The following is a 10,428-nucleotide window of genomic DNA, read 5'->3' as shown; positions in this document are numbered from 1 at the left end:
CATACATTTTTCATTTACTGTTAACCATTCAGTAGCGCCTTAGTTTGTAGTAAGTTTGTCTTTTTACTTCAAGTTGATTTGATTTAAAACACCAAACCGGTATAAATACCATAGAAGCAACAGCAGATGGCATTAATTGAGTATGAAGAGAGAAAGATGATGTGTTAGTCAACAAATGAGTAGAACAAGAAAGAGGCAGAAAATCAGAGGAAAACTTGGGATAAAAACATGCAGGTAAAAGAAGACTAGTTTCATTTAATGCAATGTGTGCCACATTGATTAGCCATGATATAAACCCTTCATTGACTCATTAGTCAAAGTACTGATAATCTTCCAATAAAATTAAAAGCAGTTCTGTCAAATTATTACTCATGTTAAAATTCTGTCTTGTCACCATTATAAAAAGAAATTTAGAAACAAACACAAAATGATTCAATTTACATAAACAGGTTAATCTAAATCAAACAAAATCAAAACAATAATTGATTAAAACTTTGAATAGGGAGACCCGACCATCAAAGCAAACAGCGGCATTTAGTCAAAAAAAGTAATTAGGGATGCATGATATTTTATTTTTGGGCCAATATTGGACTGATATACTAAAACTCATTTGACCGATATCTGATACCAATACTGATATTTATCCAAAGTTTGTAGAATGGACTGCTGGTGAGATTTTTTTTCTCTGCAGTTAACTGCTCTCTTGATTTCCCCATTGGCCACCATGGCCTCGTCGTAATGGTCGGATGGTTCTTGAAATGGTTAATTCGGTTTGAAATGTTGCAGGACTTTGTTGTCGCTCCTCGCATCACTGATGCTGAGCCATCATTGCACATAGCAGTTATGTTGTAAGTTTACGACACTGTAAAAAACTTGCACACTGTTGACGAAGGTGATGTCATGACATGCTGTGCTGCGGGCATCATCGTCACTGGTTTGTCATATAAAAACATATTTTTATATCGGTGAGTTAATTTGACAGAATGGCCAATGTCCGATATTTACAGCTAATATCGACCAATAGTGATACCATGCCAATAATATCATGCATCCCTAAAAGAATTAATAAATTAAGATTTAGAAACTTTTATTCCACAGACAACATTGTATTTACCACCTTCAGATGAAAATATGGCTCTTTAAGCTGACATGAGCCAAACTTTACAGAGACTATGCTAACATTAGGCTAATGAACATAGAAAACTCCCTGCTGTGAAAAGGATAGAGCATCATCCTTAATTAAGCTCTAATAAGGCAGCTGTTTACTGAAAAAAGAAAAATAAATTAGTGCACAGAACGGGTTTAATGAGATATGAAGGCCTTCTTAACTAGCCTAGCCTAGTTGCTGCGTCAGCAAATGCGGAAGTGACGTTATGTTAGGGTTGCCAACTGTCCCATATGACTTCGTTTTGGGTTTTATGGCGACTGACATCCAATGTTCAGACATTTTGACAACTACTTTGCTGGAGTGTGGGCCAGTGTATTTTTCTTATCTAACTAAAGTAAATTCTTATAAACTCCTGTTTCCTTTAGAACTTTTATAGATGCTTTAGGTAAGGTAATTGTATTTATATAGCACATTTCATGGTCAAAGCAATTCAAAGTGCTTCACATGAATTTGAAGGAAATGCCAACAAAACAACAAACCAAAAGAAAGAGCAATAGAAGAATAAGGAAAATAAAAAATAACCCCATGTTTAAGGATAAGTAGTCTGTGATTTAAAAACTAGCAGAGTTTCTCTTGTTCTGATAATGGTCTCATCTAAGGCAATGAGTAGTTTCTCTAGACAAGTTTCTCTGGATTATAAATTTGTTCCAACTCCTGCTCCGGATTGAGTGAAATCCTCAGGATCTTTTTGCTCTAACTATAGGTTTAATTCATGTTTTGGGTTGAGTGAAGTATACCAACTAAATGTTCCTGTTCTGCATTGCTAAGCAGAATAAGAGTAGGTATCTTTTTGTTCTGACTAATAGGTTTGGAATATAGAAACTAGATTCTCCTGTTATAAGTTGCGGTGGAAAATTATTATAAGTTAATGTTGCGCTTTCTTGTTCAGTACTCACATTCACAATGAACCACACTTTTCGTTAGATAAAATTCAGCCCTTGGTTAACTTCATCTCTACTTCTCTAACTGTGCTGCCTACACACAAGTTCTCGTTCTCATTGCCCCCAGTGGACAACAGCAGTACAACATGCACATAAACAGAAAGAGACAGGATACAGAACTTACAGCAGTTCTTTTCTAAGTAAATTAGAAAACATGAACACATAACACAATATAACTCAAAGACAAGTTAAGATGAGAACATATTCTAACAGTTAACATCTGCTGATCATGTTAACTATGATGTGTTTTTGGAAAAGAACACATACGAACAATGACATGTGTGTCTGGTTTTATGTTGTTGATGGTATCCTCTATGTGTCGGGATGTGGGTCCTAACTTGCACAAGATGTGTTTATTTTCTCTCTAAATGTTGTTTGAGTCATATTATGCTATTGTGTAACAGTCAAAGGATATTGTAATTCTGTAAAACATAAAAAACAAGATAATATGCCTTTTCAATTATTAACTTTTAGTGGAATCTGTGCAGTTACTGTTAGCTTGCACTGCCTTTGTGACTTGAAAAATATGGCATGAAAAATATTCTGTGAAATCAACCATTTACATGTTATTACCTAAACCAGCAGACCGGTGTTTTAGGTTCTTTCAGTCTCAATAAATAAGAAGTACAAGAATGTGCGCGCGTGCGTGCGTGCGTGCGCGCATGTGTATATACACCAGGTTTTTAATATCCTTATGAGAACCTATTTCTGTCCACAATATGGGGTTGTGGGGACCATTGCTCCTTATGGGGACATTTCTTGGTCAAATGCTGTTTTGGGGTTTAGGAGTTAGGTATATGATGGTTAGATTTGTGGTTAGGATTATGGTAAGGGTTAGGCTGTAGAAAATGAATGAAAATCAATTTAAAGTCCCCGCAACTCATGAAAACATTCCTTACACGGAATAAAAAACAAGAACCCCCTCAGGCGCCCCATCTCCACACACAGTGTGTGTGTGTGTGGCGCCCCATCTCCACACACTGTTTGTGTGTGTGTGTGTGTGGGGGGTGGGGGGGGTGGAAATGGGGCGCCTGAGGGGGTTCTTGTTTTTTATTCAGTGTAAGGACCGTTTTTCCATTTTAAGATTTAAGCATAGGCGTAGGAAGCGGGGGGGACTGGGGGGACATGTCCCCCCAATATTGGAGAGAGCCACGTTCGTCCCCCCCCCAATAATTTCACCGCAGTTGCGAAGAATTTTAAAATCTTCCACTCGCATGCTTTTATTTTGAAGGCGCACAACAGCGCATTCAGCAGAGCGCTTCCTCCGTCCTCCCCCTCCCCCTCTGAACGGCTCAGAGTAAAGGCAGCAGCAGAGTTAGAGAAACTTCGTTTGAATGAAGTAAACGATCTGTCAGGAATTTTGCTATGATCGTTTATAACATCTTGTCAGTTTACTTTCATATATAGAACTAAATCTCTTTAAGCTGTTTTAATTCTGGGATAGTCACATGTCCAAAATTTTACTGCTAACTTTGTTTAAAAGTTAGCTAGTCTAGTCACAATGATTTAGAATGAGACTGAAACAGCAGCAAAATGAGCCTTTTTATTATTAAAAGTGAGCAACACCTTATCATACTGACCACTTAACATATATTCATATTATTTAGATATTTAGAACAGCAGTGCTAGAATGATGTTGAAGAAAGGTGGAGAAGCTCTGGTGAGGTCTTCATTTAGTTTGAAATATGTATTAACTGTTTTTAATTTTTAAATAAACTAAACTGTTTTATTATGAGAGGAGCAGGTCAGGGAAGACATAGGAGAGCCAGGTGGAGTTTCAGAGTGTGAAGATATAAAAATTATATGAATTTCAATAAAACCAGAAAGGAGAACGGGTGAAGACTGATGTCAGGTTGATTTCTTTCAACGTTTCAATATTTTTTTCATTACACCTTCTTATTGTTAGGAGACGATAAGAAAAGTGCTTGAGAAGAGGTTTAAAAATAAATTAGTGAACATTTTTGCTAGAGAGTTGACATGTATAATAATATATACATCTGAAAATTAAGTTTAAATTCTCATTCTGTATCATAAAACATATTTTTTATTTTTAGTTCACATTCTGACACTGTACATTACTGTAGTGTCTGTTGTAAATCCATGAATCCATGCAGGAACATCAGGCTGCAGAGAGTCAGAGGGAGGCAGAGACAGAAGCACATATCTGTAGATATTTCAGTTAAATGTTTGCAGCTGAAAATGACAGGAGAATAAAAACATTTAGGTTTTTTGCTTAAGTGTTTTTTATGGGTCTTCTTCGGTAAATTACTGAATGTAGGGCTGGAAAGTGAGACTGAGTTAACAGCGAGGAGCTAAAGGTCTGTTAGACATGAAAAGTATCATTTTTATTTATTTTGTAGATCAAACTGTTGCACTGATGTAGAAAGTTGTTCAAGAAGAACAAAACTTGTTTTTTAGACTTTATTTTTGTTGGTCAAACTGCTGAGTTTAAAACTGCCGTGTCTTATTTTATGAGCTGTTTAATACTTTGGTTTTAGAAAGATGTAGAACCAATTCAATTACCAGTCAATTTATATCAGTGCATTTTGACCAATAAGATTTATCAGAATCTGGTAGCCTGTCTGTGCTACCAGAGTATGTAGCTTGCTAGTTGTGAGGCAAATGCTAAAGTGAGTGTTCATCCTGGAATGACGGTCATTATAGTATGCATAACTTTAATCTGATTATTGGATTGTAAATAGTAACGTGTTAGAATACTTGTTACTGAAACAAGAGTCAGATTAGAGTAATGCATTACTGACGTGTTGATGGCGCAATAGTTTGACATTTCTGCTCAAGCTATTTACTGATCTGTCAGGTTTCCGATATGCGTCCCCCCAATTAAAGACTCGTTCCTACGCCCTTGGGAATAAGTATTCAGTAAATTTCAGAGCATTACTCATTGATTAATGTTTGTTTATGCAGAAAAGTACAATAAATAACAGTTCAAAACCTTAAGAATAGCTTACTATTCACCAACAGATTACTCAGGAGGCTGCAACCTAATATAATTTATCTTAATCTGAAGATGAGAAAAATAACATCTAGTATTTATTAACCAATACCCAATAACTCAGCCAAGTAGGTTTTCTGTGTTGGGTGAATATGTATGCACTTATTTTATGTTCATTATTTTTGTTATTATTTGTTATTAAACTTAATTTACTCTTTGACAATACAAGGTTTTTGTAAATGTTTTGTTTTAAAAAAGACATTTTGTTGCTCATTATGGATTTGTCAAAAATAATAATAGGGTCAAACATCCAAGGGTGTGAATACTTTTTATAGGCACTATATGCACTCACTTATGTACTCATGCAATTCATACTGTTCATATTCTACTTCATATTTAAAATCTTTTTTATAGGTTTTTTGTTTGTTTCTCTTTTGTTTATTTTTCATTGTAACATGTAATGTAGAGCATTTTCATTATTTTTGTCATTGACAGTAAAACGTATTAGTAAATTTGTTGCTGTCGAGCCCAAACATGGCAACATACTGTAAACAGTGTGTTGTCATGGAATGGAGGATTGTCTTCATGTTGGGCAAGCAAACTTGCTGTGAACCACGTGGTTTGTCCTAAAGTGAAAGTGAAAGCATTCTTTTAGCGCTTTCACTCTTATTTTCAGCTACTGCAGGACCAACAGCAAAGGTAGGAGAAGAGATTTTTCACTGTCATTCTGGGCTGTATTGACTTTTTTTTTTTTTAAAGGGATTTATGTGAGAAATGTAGCTGATCAAGGAAGCTTTGATTTTGTCTTAATTTGGACATTCACTTGCATTTATGACTACAACTCGCCCTCTTCTCTACCGTCAAACCATTACCGTTACGGTGACGTTACCTCTGCTTTGGGTAATGGTAGAGCCACTCAGTTCACGCTCCGCTCCACGTACCATTTCTACCAGCGTGTTCTCCCCGAGGCTCACAGGATCTGGGCTGGAGGTGAACAGAATTAAGTTACTGCTGTAGAACCTCTAAAGAAAGCTAAGAAAGGTTCAACGTATAGCATTTACAGGTCCAATCTAAAAGTGTCACATAATAAGTCGCCTCTAATATTATGCCAACAATTTGGACCGCGGCAGGTATGGAAAGCCAAACGTGCCACAATCCATCCATCCGTTTTCTGTACACCCTTCAAAAAAGTATACTTTAGCTACTTCAAACATACTTAAATTCGTGAAAGTATACGAATTATTAAGTGTACTACCTATAAGTACATCTGAAGTATACTAAAAACACACTTTTACCAATTTTGAAATTAGTACTTTAAACACACTTAAACATAATTGTAAAAAATACACTTTTAATATATTAAATAAAATTATACTTTAAGTGAACAAAATATGAATGAATATGTATGAATTTTTAAGTGCCTTAATAATCTTTTACTGTTTATTAAAATGGCATACAATAAAAAAAGGACAATCATAATGTAATTTTTAAGAAAGTATCCAATCAATTTTCAGATGTGTGATGTACAACCTTATAATCAACGGCATTAGCTCCTCCAGTTCATACTCCAGACCAGATGGTGGCGGTATTGCACATTTCATTTATTTAAAAAACACCACAAAGAGAAGAAAAAACTTGAACACAGGGAAGATAACAGACGCTGTTCAAATTTGCCATTTTTATTCGCATATTATTGCCTTAAAAGTAGAGAAGGCCTTGACAATAGTTACTAATTTTGGTAAATTCAAGCTGGTGACGTCCTAGTCCGAGTTAGACGACAACACAACGGGACAACAACCGATGGAAATGAAATGTGTGTCACAAAAGGAGCCCGTGGGGATGAAGGCTGCTAAGTGTTGCTAGCTGGTGGTAAGTTTGCTTATTAATTATCTTCATTTAATTATAAACAGTGCTGTGAAGATATATAACTTACGTTGGTTTCTTAAATAATTTATCAATTTTATTGTGACGTGTATGATTATTATAGTAATCATTCAGCTTCATGTTATAACTGCACGGAGGTTGTTTGTTGTGTCTTGTACTTTAATTCATAAACTAACCTGGTTTTAATTAAGCTCCATAAGACAGAGAGACTTTGATATTGTGAGGTGGTTGTTGTTCCAACTTGTTCATCAATGATTTTATCTTCAACATATGTTTGCAGTCTAACTAAGCAAATGAAGATGAAAGAGGAAGCCAGAGAAATCAGGTGTTAGAAAACCTAAAGACTTTCTGTCTCAGAAGAAGCTCTGACTCCACCAGATCACCAACCAGCTCTGAGGATGAACCTCCACATCGTCTTCATGATGTAAGTTTGTTTTTTCAATGAGGAGCTAGCTACATTTTCAACAACAAAAACTGGTGTGTTACCAACACCAAGTGCTTAATAAACATGATTTGATTTAAAGGTAACTGGACAGAATTTTGGGCTGCACAGTGGCGCAGTTGGTAGAGCTGCTGCCTTGCAGCAAGAAGGTTCTGGGTTCAATTCCCGGCCCCGGTCTTTCTGCATGGAGTTTGCATGTTCTCCCTGTGCATGGTGGGTTTTCTCCGGGTACTCCGGTTTCCTCCCACAGTCCAAAAAAAACATGACTGTTAGGTTAATTGGCATTTCCAAAATTGCCCCTAGGTGTGAGTGTGTGTGTGTGCATGGTTGTGTGTCCTGTGTGTCTCTGTGTTGCCCTGCGACAGACTGGCGACCTGTCCAGGGCGACCCTGCCTCTCGCCCAGAACGTTAGCTGGAGATGGGCACCAGCAACCCTCCCGACCCCACTGAGGGACAAGGGTGCAGGAAGATCAATGGATGGATGGAGGACAGAATTTTTCTCTTCTTGTTAATCTAACATTTATCTTTCAATTTTTAATTTGTTGTTGACTTTCAGGGCCCTGTGATGGACTGGTGACCTGTCCAGGGTGAACCCTGCCTCTCATCTGATGGCTGCTGGAGATGGGCACCACCAGCTCCCCTCACCACCCTGCAAGGATCAGTGTGTTCAGATCATGGATGGAAAGATTGTAAGGTAGTTTGTCTCCTTAAGTCCACACTTAAAACAGCTTCATAGTTAATGCCAACATCAACTGATTCTATGACATTGCTGACTATTTTTTTCTACTTCTAACATAAACAGGCAAAGACACCCAGAAATGTTTTTCCACCCCAGGCATCCGGTCCCAATCATCATCAGTTCTTATGTCACATACATGGCGAGTCCACAACGTCTTAAAATTGTAAGTATTTTTTTATTTGCCATTTTTCTGTTCTCTTTAAAATACAAATGCTTTCTCTGTTTAATTGCTCTATCGTTCTTTTTTGTAGGATTCTGTAAGGTGCAGTGAACGGAAATGTTGTCGTTGATCCTCACTGTCATGTTTTATTGTCACACTTAAATTTTTATGTTCATGTGATTACTTTTGATGTGTAAACTGATAATTTATGTAAAGTTCATAAAGTTGTGAGTAAAATTGGACATTTTAAAATGTCGGTAATAAAACGAAATATTTGAATTACCTTGGGCATCTTGTGTAATTAATCTTTCCATGTAATTTTAGCCTAAAACAATGTAAGTACTGTAGTGTAGTTATGCATGCCATTTACAAAATAGGTACGTAGGAATAAAGACTTTCACAAGTAATTAAAATTGTAGTTTATTATCAATAGCAGAAAATCAAAAATAAAAAGTGTAATTTAAATACTTTACTAATATATTAATAGTATATTTAAAAAATATTTGAAGTATATTAAATATATATTTTTAATATAATTCTGAGACAGAATTATTACACCCAGAATATAATAATTATATCAAAATATAATAATAAAGCTCTGAAATATGATATTTAAAAAGTATACTTTAAGTACACCAAGTACACTTGGAAGTTGTTCCAAAAAAGTATGTATAGTATACTAAAATATACTATTAGTTGTAATTTAATACTATTTAAATACTACTAAAGTATACTAAGCACAAAATTAGTTGTTCCAAAATAGTACAGTTTAAGTACATCGATAAAAGTATACTAAAGTATGTTAAAATTTAGTATACTAAAGTATACGTTTTTTTACCTGGGTTATGTATGCGTGTGACAAAAAAAAAAAAAAAATTGCGTGTGATATTTTAGTAATGTATGTGCGCAATTTTTTGTATTTTGTGTGTGCGAGATGTGAGTACAGTGTATGTGTGCAAGAAAGATAAAATTTGTGTGCGTGTGCGACATGTTAGTGGTGTGTATGTGCAATTTTGGGATTTTGTGTATGTGTGTGGGAGAAAATTTGTGTGCGTATGTGACATATTAGTAGTGTGTATGCGCAATTTGAGTATTTTTTGAGTGTGCGTGAGTCTTTCGTAGTGTGTGAGAGACAAAACAGATTTTGTCCTAAAGAACCTCTAAAGAAAGGTTCAACGTATAGCATTTATAGGTCCAATCTAAAAGTGTCACATAATAAGTCGCCTCTAATATTATGCCAACAATTTTGGAAAGCCAAACGTGCCACAATCAATCCATCCATCCTCTGTACACCCTTGTCCCTGGTGGGGTTGGGAGGGGTGCTTTTGTCCATTTCCAGCTAACGTTCTGGGCGAGAGGCGGGGTCACCCTGGACAGATCGCCAGTCTGTCGCAGGTGCCACAATCCAATAAATCAAAATGTATATTTACACATTTGGAAATTTAAAAACTTGACATGCATTTAACAAATAAATGAATCAATCTTTATCCTCAGTGTGGTTCTCACTGCTTTGTTTTGGAACAGTGTGAATTTAAGCAGCTGACATCACAATAATTCAGCACAGAGTTTTTTCTGTAAAGGCAAATTTAAATTTTTTTTTTAAATTATTAGAATTATAAATATATATATGATTCAAAACTTTTTTCACAAAACTGAGAAGTGTAGTGTGCTAAAGTATTCAGCCCCCTTTCTTCTGAGTGCAACCAATTACCTTCAGAAGTTGCATGTTGACTGCGACCTGTCAGAACAAATCCAGTTGTTCTGTGACGCCTCAGAGGCTCAGAGAATATTGGGGAGCAAATAGCATCATGAAGTCCAAGAAACTCATCAGACAGGTGGAGGAGAAAGTTGTAGAGAAGTCTAAAGCAGGTTTAGGACATAAAAACAATTTCCCAAGTTTTTAACATCTTATTGTCTAATCCATCATCTGAAAGGGAACAAAGTATGGCCCAACTGTAAGCCTACAAGACAAGGTCGTCCATCTAAACCTGCAGACTGAATAAGCAGAGCTCTGATCAAAGATGCAACCAAAAGCCCCATGGTAACTCTGGACCAGATGCAGAGATCCACAGCTCAGGTGGGGGGATCTGTTCACAGGACAACTGTTAGTCATCAATGCACAAATGTGGTCTTCATGGGAG

General features: G+C 36.2%; 1 long non-coding RNA gene across 2 annotated transcripts; it reads left to right on the top strand.

Moving 5' to 3' along the window:
* The first annotated feature begins 6,600 nt into the window (after positions 1–6,600).
* LOC145548690 (uncharacterized) lies at positions 6,601–8,593 on the top strand. Of its 2 annotated transcripts, XR_014084691.1 has the most exons (4): positions 6,601–6,931; positions 7,227–7,370; positions 7,945–8,082; positions 8,191–8,593. It is a non-coding gene; the product is annotated as an uncharacterized LOC145548690 (long non-coding RNA). The 2 variants fall into 2 exon arrangements; XR_014084690.1 differs by having other exon boundaries at positions 6,612–6,931; positions 7,945–8,593.
* Positions 8,594–10,428: the final 1,835 nt, after the last annotated feature.

This window comes from Poecilia reticulata, chromosome 2 (genome assembly GCF_904066995.2).
Source record: "Poecilia reticulata chromosome 2, P_reticulata-male-v2, whole genome shotgun sequence".
Taxonomy (NCBI): Eukaryota; Metazoa; Chordata; class Actinopteri; order Cyprinodontiformes; family Poeciliidae; genus Poecilia; species Poecilia reticulata.
Note: the sequence above shows the minus strand (reverse complement) of the source record. Positions and strands in the feature narration are given on the sequence as shown.